The sequence below is a fragment of the Harpia harpyja genome, chromosome 12 (genome assembly GCF_026419915.1).
Source record: "Harpia harpyja isolate bHarHar1 chromosome 12, bHarHar1 primary haplotype, whole genome shotgun sequence".
Lineage (NCBI taxonomy): Eukaryota > Metazoa > Chordata > Aves > Accipitriformes > Accipitridae > Harpia > Harpia harpyja.
Window position 1 is genome coordinate 2,813,650 of NC_068951.1, and position 10,590 is coordinate 2,824,239.

A 10,590-nucleotide genomic window follows, 5' to 3' on the forward strand; every position below is an offset into this window, starting at 1 on the left:
TGGAAAGTCACTGAGTTCTGGGGAGAAAGTAAGTTTTGAATTCTCCCCTTCCTCCTTTTTTTCTTCAGTCCAGACCACCCCACCCCATCCCACCAACAAATTAATCAGGTTTGAGCACCCAGTTTAAAATTTCTGGGGGAACATCTATCTGGTTTGTCTGTATTTGCAGATGGACAGCATGTACTGCTGAAGACCATGACTTCCTGATGATGCTCGTGTCGCCCTGGAGCCAGGGGTGACCTAATAGTGTGAGAAAAGCAGGCTAAATCTGCAGAAGATGATTTTATGGGCACAAAGTTACAGAGGACCGCTGACAAGAAGCCAATACAGCTGATGCACTTTACTGGACTATTTAGACAAATGGTCCACACAATATAGTCCCACTGGCAGGTCCATGAGTAGTGGGGTAGCAGGAGGCAAGTACAGTATCCATATATTCACAGGTACCTCTAATGTACACAAAAATATATAATAAGCATCAGCAGTCTTCATTAGAGTGCAACCAAGAATTATGGAGATCCTAACCTTGCAAGCCGAATAAATTATTGCCAGAGGATTATTATGTATTCTAACAATATCTAATGTACCTCTTTGTCTCTCATAAATTACAGGGCATCCTCTGACTCCTAGAATACACTCTGTCTCATGCACAGCCACTATATAGTCTTTTTTTCCCCTAAATACACACAGTAGAAACTCTAATCAGCATGGTCTTGCATAGAGATTTTAACAGCCGAGAAAAACATACTTGTAGTCACACGTTCACTGGCCTGGTGTAACTATTTCAATTACCAAAGCAAATGACCACAATTTAAATGTGCTGTTAAAGGGGAAGCTCATTTGCAGTGTGTATGTAAGAATATCATTATTAGCTACACACACACACCCTGTTCACAGTTCCATGGGAATTTTACCATTGTACAAAGTATTTCCACCCAGTGTAGGCTATCGTAGAGTCTCCATGATCATTTGACTTTCTGCCTTTCAGGCAAAAAATTGCCAATAACACCTGCTTCTGCATTGGCTTACCCAATGCGGACTTAACAACAACTCCCAATAGCGAGTCATCAAACTCAGTTCACTCCATCAACCAAAAAAATAAATCCCTTGTATTTAACACCTTCCACTCACAAATGATTAGAGGTGACACCTAGCAAATCTTAGGCCCTGGTACTCTGTGTGCATTAGCACCAGCCAAGCTAGCTGATTTACATCAATAAATAGCTGGCCCTCAGGTGATCTTGAAATTAGCAAAACTTGGTGCATTTGCCCTTCTTGCTGAGTGCTTTTGTCTGCATCCAGGCAGCACTGGAACTGGCTGACTATTGTTTCCCAGCAGATTTATCCAGACATTGGATACCTGCTTTGAGATGTTTAAACATCTGGATATACCAAAAAGCACTGCAGAGTTAGGAAGTTCTGTACCCCAGAACGAGCTCTTTTGTTGTCCATTTCTGCTGGGAAAGACATGAAAAATACATTTGGTTGTGTGCTGCATTAAAACGGCAAAGAAAGCTAAAATTACTTTTAAACGTCCCACTCCATTTACAAGGCCACAAGGACAATTGTTTTGCATTATTCCCTCAAATTCTTTCTGTTTCAGGTTCCTTTTACTATTTAGACTGTCACATACACACACAAAACACACATTCACATCCTCCTTTAATATGAAGGGTCCAAGAAGGATATTGTGCATAAGCCCTCATGGGCTGTCTTTTTAATATATATTAACAAGATGATGGATACCCTGAGTAGACTGGTCAGGGAAAGCAAACGAAGACAAGAAATATTCTCAGGGTGTTATTGATTAGCTGTTTTTCAGAACAGAGGGAATCATTTTTAACTGGTTTAAACTATGATGGACTCAAGTGGAAAATGCAAGCAGAGTTAGCAAGGAGCATAATTGACTGGGCATGGAACTAAGTAACCTCTCAGCACGCTGGAAGTGGTGGAGCGAGGGGGGTTACAGCCGGGGCTGCTCCGGACCCAGAGCCCTTTCTTCCCAAAGTGAACTCTGCCAGCAGCCAAAGACGACAACGACAACAAGTAAAGGGAGGGGAAAAAAAGGGAGGAAAAAAAAAAAGGTCCAGCCACTCAGTTACATGATCTAAATTCTAATCAAACATCATTTAAAGCATGTTTTATTTCAGCCTCTGGAGAGATAGTCCCTCCTGACTCCTCACCATGGCAACCGGTGTCTCATTTCAGAAGTGTCATGCCACATTATCATCTTGCCGGCTCACACACTCCTGCCTGACAAGTTCTCTCTGCCCCTTGTGACAACCGTTCCAGGCTTATGCTGTTTATTTTTGGTGTCAGGCTGGCCCTGGCAGATTGAAAGGCAACCTCAACCCCTTGAACAACAAGCACCACACCCCACATGGTGATAAGAGATGATTTGAGAAGATATTTGCTTACATGTGTATAAGCAATTTGCTGTATGATGAAGCACTGGTGTGTCTGTGTGAATGCACGCATATGTATATGTGTGCAAAGGGGAAGGAAATGGAGAAGCGTAACGTTTCATGAGAAAGCAAACAATTCATTTCAGATCCCAGGTAGTAGATTTCAATCATCAGATCCTGTTATTCACACAGAACAATATGAAATATAGGCCAAAAAGGCATCGTAGGTACTCTCTCCTAAGAGACATGAATGCAAAGCTAGACATTGTCTCTGCAAAATACCCTCGCTGCATCCCTGCAGAGTGCTGCGAGATACAGCAGCAAAGGCACTCCATGGAAGGAATGGGGAGAAAATGTAATATTAATTTGCTAAAGGAACACGCTAGAGACACGCTTTGGGCAAGATTCATCTCTGCTATTGTGGTGTCAATCTGGAGCAACATCACTACTGTCGATGAATTACTTGGGATTACCTGCAACCAGAATTACAGAATTTCCACTCATATTCAAGTAATGGATTCTGTTCATCACAGCCAAGACTTCCTTTTAACTATGCGTTTTGTACAGCCTCCACATAGATAGGGCTAAGTCTACAGCTGGGCTTCCTGGTGTAAGCACAATAATAATGCTGATACTAATTATAAAAGTATGTATTGCATTTACTTTTAACAGTAAACATAAGAAAATAGCAGTATTTTTGACATTCATTCGACTGCTGAGACAGCAGCAGTAAAGCAGTGCTTCTTTCCATTCAAAAGACCCAGAATTATAAACAGTTTCCTACCTTCCCATCCAAGTAGGTAGAGAACAAAGTGTTCTTGATTAATTGTTCTGTTGTTACCTATCATTAAGCCAGGAGGGAAGACCTAAGGTGTCTGATAGGATGTCTAGGTAGCAAAGAAGAAGAAGAAATGAAGAAATAGGTGTTGGTAGTAAAGATGTCAGCACAGATTTCATATTTGCTATCCAGACCAGTTTCTCTAGCCCATGAGAGAAGATGGGTGAGGATCCACTCTGGAACAACGCACTAAATGAAGGGAACATCCCTCTCAGCTAAAACGGCAAGAGTCAGGAAAAGTGATTTCTTTCACACAAGTTGCAACGACGCTGAGACAGTTAGAATCTTGGTCTTATGTTAATCAGTAACTTATTTCCCAATTATCATTTTCATGGACAATAATCAATTTTAATATTGCTAACCAAATTAATTTAATGTCATGTTCACAACAGCCAAACAAACCCAGCAGAATATCTGACTGTGATGGGTCACTCAACACTGCCACAGTCACCAGGAACATCATTATCATAATATTTGTACATTTTTCCACCAGAGAGCCAAAAGAGTAACTTACAAGACTGAAAAAATCAGCCAGTTGCTTGGGAACCTTTTACTTAAAAGGAGAAAAGTGGCATTAAATGCAATATGTGTGATAAAGGGCTTATATATTTCAGGTCATCTACAGACATTGGAGTTCCCATCCACACATTTCATGGAGAGAACAGAGCATTATCCTCTGATAAGCAGCCAAAAAGGACTGATTTCTGGAAACTTCATTGTGATGTTTTCACACAAGTGATTAGGAAGCTGGTTACTGACAATGTGCCACAAATACAATTGCTGCAGTGATGTCTTTCCTGATTAACATAGGTCATCAAACCTCTGTACCAATTTCTCTGTGGCTATGTCTATCCCAACAGATAGCCGAACTCTTCTAGCAAAGATCACTAGGCTGTGAATAATATCTACAGAGTTGTTGATGGAAAGACTGATTCTAAAGTCAATCCATACAATGGGACAGTATAAAAAGAAAAAGGTCTTGAACGATTTCTGTTCAAGACAGCCATCACATGGACACAAAATGATGGTTTCTTAAGAGACACAGCAGCTGGACAGTGACCCTTGTAAGAATGGCCCCGCTAGCACCAAGTGGGAGGATATCAAATACAGAGTTCTTAACTAGTTCTGGCAGTGATGAGTGTTTTGGGCATAGTGCCATGCCTCACAAATTGTTCTCACCTTTTCAAAGCTGTGGGGTGAAAAAGGAGCCCATGATGGCAGAAATGAACATCGGAGGAAGTTGGAAGAGGAACAGTCTGAAGCCCGGCACAGCACTGCAAAACAAGGTGCAACAGCATTTAAAGGATGGCTGCAAGACTTTTTACACTGAGATAGTCCAAAGCAGAGCTTCTCCATCACACACATGTCGTTAGGGATATAAAAGAGTAGCACACGCAATTTGTGGACAATCTCTTGCCTCTACCAAAGGCTATAAAATTCATCCAGTATGTAACCCAAAGACTGAATGTCACTTGGAGCAGAGGATGAAAATTCTCTTGAAAAAGTGAGACATGCTGACATCAAATAACTATATGCCTACAGTTGTGCATTTAATTGAGTTTACAGGCGTATCTCCATGTACTGCTCTGGTCCTGGGAAAGAGGTGTGATTGTGGTTTATCATGAAGTTTACATGGGTCACAACGTAAACAAAACTTGACCCAGTTATCTCAGAGAAAGAATCATAGACTGGACAAAACCATATGATTAACTCAGATGCAATCTTTGATCAAATCAGGAGCTAATTGGAAAACAGCTTTCATTAAAAACAAACAAACAAAGCAATATGTTCATTTAATTTTTAATCCATTTTCTGGTAACAGTACCATAGAAAGACAGAGGATTACAATAGCAAGGCATCTGTAAACAAAGTATGATCATCCCAAGACACACTAATGTATTTTACAGAGTTTGTAAGAGTAAGGCATGTACGTTTTTAAAACCATAAAATGAGGAGAATTAACATTGATTATGGAGCCGCAATGAAACTTCAGAGTTGCAAGTCCCATAAAAAGCTATAAACACAGCAAAAGCTACAGGAGGTCTTTCCAGAAAAGAGAAAAGGAAGACAAGGGGAATATTTCACAATGCAGAAACAGCATCCAGGGAATGAAGGAAGGAAGTGATGCCTGTATGGCTGTACTAACCATGGGCTCAGTTCTGCCCCCAGCTGCACACCTGCAACACCTCATCGGCTAAGATTTCTCAATTTCCGTATCAAACACATGGGCGTACCTAGAGGCAGAATTTAACCTACTCCCTCAAACGATACACAGCTAACAGACATGGACACCATTGTAGCAAAACATCACATTGCCTAGCCACCTTGCTTTATAGGAAACATACAGTATATATGTAAATCAGCAGCCTTTTTGTCCTGAAAGTGCCCGGATACTTCTACTCACAACCATATGCACAATCAGGTGTAAAAATAATGTACATGCGTTGCTACTACCACCACATAACCCAGCCTGGGAGACTTCCGTTCCCAAATGCCCCAGTGAATATGTACCCACCTCTTCACAGGTGCAAAAAATCCAGCTTGCGCAATGACTGCAGTGATGAACTGTTGAAAGATAACTCACATTGCCTATGTGGTCCATCTATTCATCTTTGACCACAAGTCTTCCTTGTACCAGTGCATGTTTTTTATGCTCCATTAAAGCAAACCACTGGTGTTCTTCAGCAAACAAGTGTCCCAAGAAAGGACTCAAAGACTGGCAGGAATTCAGCTTTGGCAAGGAAATCCTGTATTTTTGTCTTGTATTTACAGCTGCTCCGGCATATGTCTATATCCATCTGTACACCTATCTTCATAAAAACCTAACTGCAACAAAATAAATAATAATAATTCTGCTGCTTCTCTGTTTCCGGTATTCTCCACCAGAAAAGTGGGTAATAAAACAGCAAGCTCTCTGAAGTAGACATTACCAATCCAGGCCATGCAAACAAACACTTCACCATTTTATAATCTCACATGTCGAATGAACATCATCGTTCCCTTTGGTGCCTTAAAATATCAGGTCCATAAAATTACTAAAAGGCAGAGCAGCAATGCTGCCTAATGCTAGGACCGCCTAGAACAGACATGAAAGCTGACAGCACCTTTGTTTCCCAGAAGATCTTCTTCCCCCCCCCCCGACCCAGGCGACGGTCCCTTTACAGTCTCCCTAACTGAAGAGCTAAGTTTTGATTTCTCACATTTGGTATGTCAGTTCTCTTTTTCTTCCCCCCCTTAAAGTGTAAGGAGAAGACTGCATAATGTATCTGTGACTCCATTCCCCTCCTAGCTACCCACAAAGATATAATCACACCTGCCTCTAAGAAATTATGTTAATTTGCAAGTGAGTCTGAAGCCTCCAAGCTACAACTGTATCATCTTCACTCATTTGTGGCTTTGAATTTGCAGAGCCGTGTTTACCGTGTGAAGTGCTTGCAGAGGCAATGGGCAAGCGAGGCCTACCTTGTTCGTGAGCTTCCCTGGGAGAAAAGCTGGCTGGAAACTGGAGTCAGCATCTCCCCACCATGGGAGCAGCGTGCTCAGGGCAGGGAGCGGTGACCAGATGCAACCTCAAGCCCTGAGCCACTCAGTGCAGATGCAGTTATATCTCCCCGTCTGTCTGCAAAAAGAGGATATCAGCACGTCTTTAATGTTTATTTCTTGTTTAGCCTTCTTATGCACTTCTCAGCAGCATAGGAAGGCTAAACAAGAAATACTGTGGGCCACCGAATATGGCAATTGGAGTGAGAAATCCCTTATATAGTCTGGTCTTTCCACTACTGTAGTTGTTTTTAAATAATAGTGTACATGGCATGACAGATGCTGACAGACAGAACTGGCTTTTCCAGGAAATGGATAGGGCTTTCCAGCTTTTATCCTTTCAGAGCAGTGTTAAAAAAAAGTAATAATAATGAAAACAACCCTGGACCAACGTCACTGATGAAAAACACAAAATGAAAATATGAGTGCTGCTGCTAGGGGCTCTCCTTAGTTCAGAATGCCAGGTTTACGACAAGGCTATAATTTTGCAGACTAATAAGATCAAGTTGGTGGCAAAAGAGGGCGGGGGGAACGGAAATAAAGTCTGAGCTTTGGGGAAAGGAGGAAGGAGGCTGGTGAAAATGCTGATATTTACTTACTGTAAATGTTGAGCCTATAAAACCTTCCCTCACACAGCAGCCTAAAGTGCCAGGCAGACAACAACAATAGCATGCTTGAATGAAGTTGTATATTGTTTTGTGAAAGCGGCAGCTCACAGCAGAACTGAGATTAATAACAAGCGCAGCTTTCTTGGTGTAAGTTACAAGAGCACACCAACACTTGCTGATAGCATTCAGCCTGGCAAAGCGATCCCTACAGCACCAGGGCTGCTATTTACATGAACGCATCATCTCCGGGCTGGTTTGTTTTCGGGGTATTTTTTTCAAACCAAAGCGAAAAGGGAATGAATTTCTGGGGTGCAGCCTGATCAACAAACACCACATGCACCAGTTCCTCTGAGACAAAGGAATTCGACTCGCAAATAAAATCTCTTGCAAATCTCTCTCTCGAGAGGAGACGGTTGCAAGGAAGCCGGAGCATCTGTTTAGATGCATTTCCTGCAAGACTCTGCCTGGCAAAGCCACCCGGGATTGCTGGCATGCCAGAGCAGAACTCTTGCTATATATAAGTATACTTATTGGGGGGGGGGGGGGTGTGAGATAAGTTCTTACAGATATCCCCGCATCTTCCCGGTCTATGGGAAACGGGAGGTCAAACTCTCCCCGTTCGGACCCCTCCGTCTAGCAGCGATCCTCCGGAGGCCAGACCTGCCAGCGGGAGAGAGAGCCACGGCAGCGGGCGTCCCGACCTTCCTTCCCCGCTGCCCCTTCGCCCCGACCCGCCGCCAGCTCCGAGGAGCAGCCGGCGGCGGGGAGGCAGAGAGGCCCCCGCTCGCACGGGATCCTTCTTTAATTGTTGTTTGTGTGTTTATTTAATGAGGTGTGGAGCAGCCTCTAGTGGCGGGCGGCGGGCAGTGGCTCAGCGGCGAGCCGGGCTGAGGCGTTTCTGGCGCTTTCCTCCACGCGGCCCGCCGGCTGAGGGGAGAGGCTGCGGCCGCCCTCTCCACAGAGTCGCCGCTTTCCCGCCCGCGGGCTGCCCGCGGCTCCTCGCAGGCGGGAGGCGCCGACGGCGGGGCGGTTTGATCCGGCCGCCATGCCCACATGGCGCCGGTCCCACGCTGCCTCACGGGGCCCGTTTCTCAAGTGGGCACAGAGTGACGATTCCCCCCCCCCCCCCCCCCCCGAAATCCCCCTCCGCCCAAGGGCTTTACCTGAGGAAGGCGTACGCAGAAGCTGAGCCAAGTTTAGACTCCTCCGTCGCAAGGGCTGCGCCTTCTGCGCGCCGGTTCCCCCTCAAGGAGCAGTCGGTCCGTGATGGGGTGCAAGAGGGCGGCCATGCCACGGGCAGTAGAGCCTGTGCCAGCCCGCAGCGGGGCACGCGCTGGCCTCCACGGGGAGATATTTCCTCTTCTTTTCCTCATTTCCATACCTGAGGCACAAATTAATCAGTCCTGGATATGGGCGGGGGGGTCTAACAGGCAGCATAGCTGGGGCAGCCGTCTTCTCACCAAACGTGGTTGTCTGGGGCAGTTGGGGCGCGCTCCCTCACAGGCAGCAGAAGACTTGCTGTGGAGCGGCGCTGGAAAAACTCTCTTTCGGTTCTCTTTTCCTTTTATTTAATCCCCTCAACTCCACCCAGAAACTATCTGGAGTTCAGAGGAAGGCCCCCACATAGCCCCATATGCCCCCCAGAGCAGCACCCCTCCGGCAGCCACTCACCCCGTCCTGTCCCTGCTGCTTCCTGAAGCGCTCCTGGGACTTTTGGGGTGGATTCATCCTCAAAAACTTTACCGAATCTGGGTTTACAAGATAGAGCTAGGAAGGGCCGGGTGCAGGAGGCAGTAGCAGCTCGGCACAGGTGAGCAGCAAGATGCACAGCTCTTGTCGAAGCTGGTTGCAAATACGGATCCAGGCTCCCATTTTGTTCTTCTGTAGAACAGGCAGTTTTCCTAAAACAAAGATACAAGATTTAGTAGGCAAAGTCCTTCCCATAGTCCCCGTTATCTGCTCACTCTAGGCAAGATGATAATGAGTGCTTTAAAGCTGTTTGGATACCAAATAAATGGGCGTCAGACAGCCAGAGAGAACCAAAATGGTGCTATTTTCCCCAAAAACACTTATTTAAGTTTTTGAAGAGCAGTTTCCTCCTGGTTAACCGTTAGAAAGTCTGATGCACCATGTTTGACAGTAGCTGTTCAGCTTGCACTGACCTTCTTCAGGGATGCCTGGAGTTTTAATTAAGAGTGCCTGAATCAGAAATCTTTCATTGAAACTTGTTGCAGAAACACAGAAAATTGCCCGATCAGTGCTTGGGTTGAACTCGCGCTCACTGGTTTCCCAGCCAGCCAGGTGCCCTCAAACCCTTATAGTATTTGTTCCCTTCCTCTTGTCTCCGAGTTGTGCTTCCTTCAGTTAAATTCACCTGAATAATCGCTTTATCTTGTGTTCTGAAGTCCCTTTAGCATCATACTTTCTCCCAGCTCACAGCCAGGGCAGTACAAGCCAGCGCATCCTCACAAATAGCTCAGTTGCAAGGACCCACCAGCCCAGTGCTCGACCAGGCACTTGCATGTCCCACACTCCTCACTTTTACTCCGGATTACGCTTCTTGACTGTGTTATATCCAACCTTTCCTGCCACTGCAGAAGTTATATCTTTTGGCTTTCCTTGGCCTATGATTTGCATTAATTCCTCAGAAAGCTGCTGTCAGTTTTCTTCTCCTTTTATTGGCACAGCTTCCAATTTTTTAATCCTTGATGGTTTTCCTTAATTAAACTCGTAACTCCTCCTAACTATTTCTCTACTGCAGCCCCAGATTAAAATACACATCAGCCTCCTGGCCATGCAAGGAACCTTCCTCTGTACCACCAGCTTTCATTTCTGGAAAGCTTCCTCAGACCTCTGGACTTGACGCTTGCAGGAACCTCTCCATTACTGGTCTTCAAAGAGGTTCTCATTTCCCTCAACAGATTTTTCCTGCTTTTTGCTGACTCAGCTCAAAATCCTGAAAGGGGTTTGATGTGGACCACATGCTTTCAGGGTCTTTTAACACTCTTAATTTCTCCATCACCTCTGCTCGGTTTCCTTCAATATTTCTTCTTTATGCAAAAGGAAATTTATATTTCATTCTGGCATCTGCCCTGCCACCCACCTTTGTGAACAAGAAGGCAAAACCGTCAGGGATTTTAATTTTTTTTTTTTTTTACACAATGTCTATCAATGACTCTCAGCAGCTTTTAGAGTATTT

The 10,590-nt window shown here is 44.7% G+C and overlaps 1 long non-coding RNA gene across 1 annotated transcript; it reads right to left on the reverse strand.

Moving 5' to 3' along the window:
• Nucleotides 1-4,014: 4,014 nt before the first annotated feature.
• LOC128149217 (uncharacterized) lies at nucleotides 4,015-8,636 on the reverse strand. The gene is made up of 3 exons (XR_008237575.1): nucleotides 8,555-8,636; nucleotides 6,706-6,862; nucleotides 4,015-4,517 (listed from the first exon to the last, which is right to left on the reverse strand). It is a non-coding gene; the product is annotated as an uncharacterized LOC128149217 (long non-coding RNA).
• Nucleotides 8,637-10,590: the final 1,954 nt, after the last annotated feature.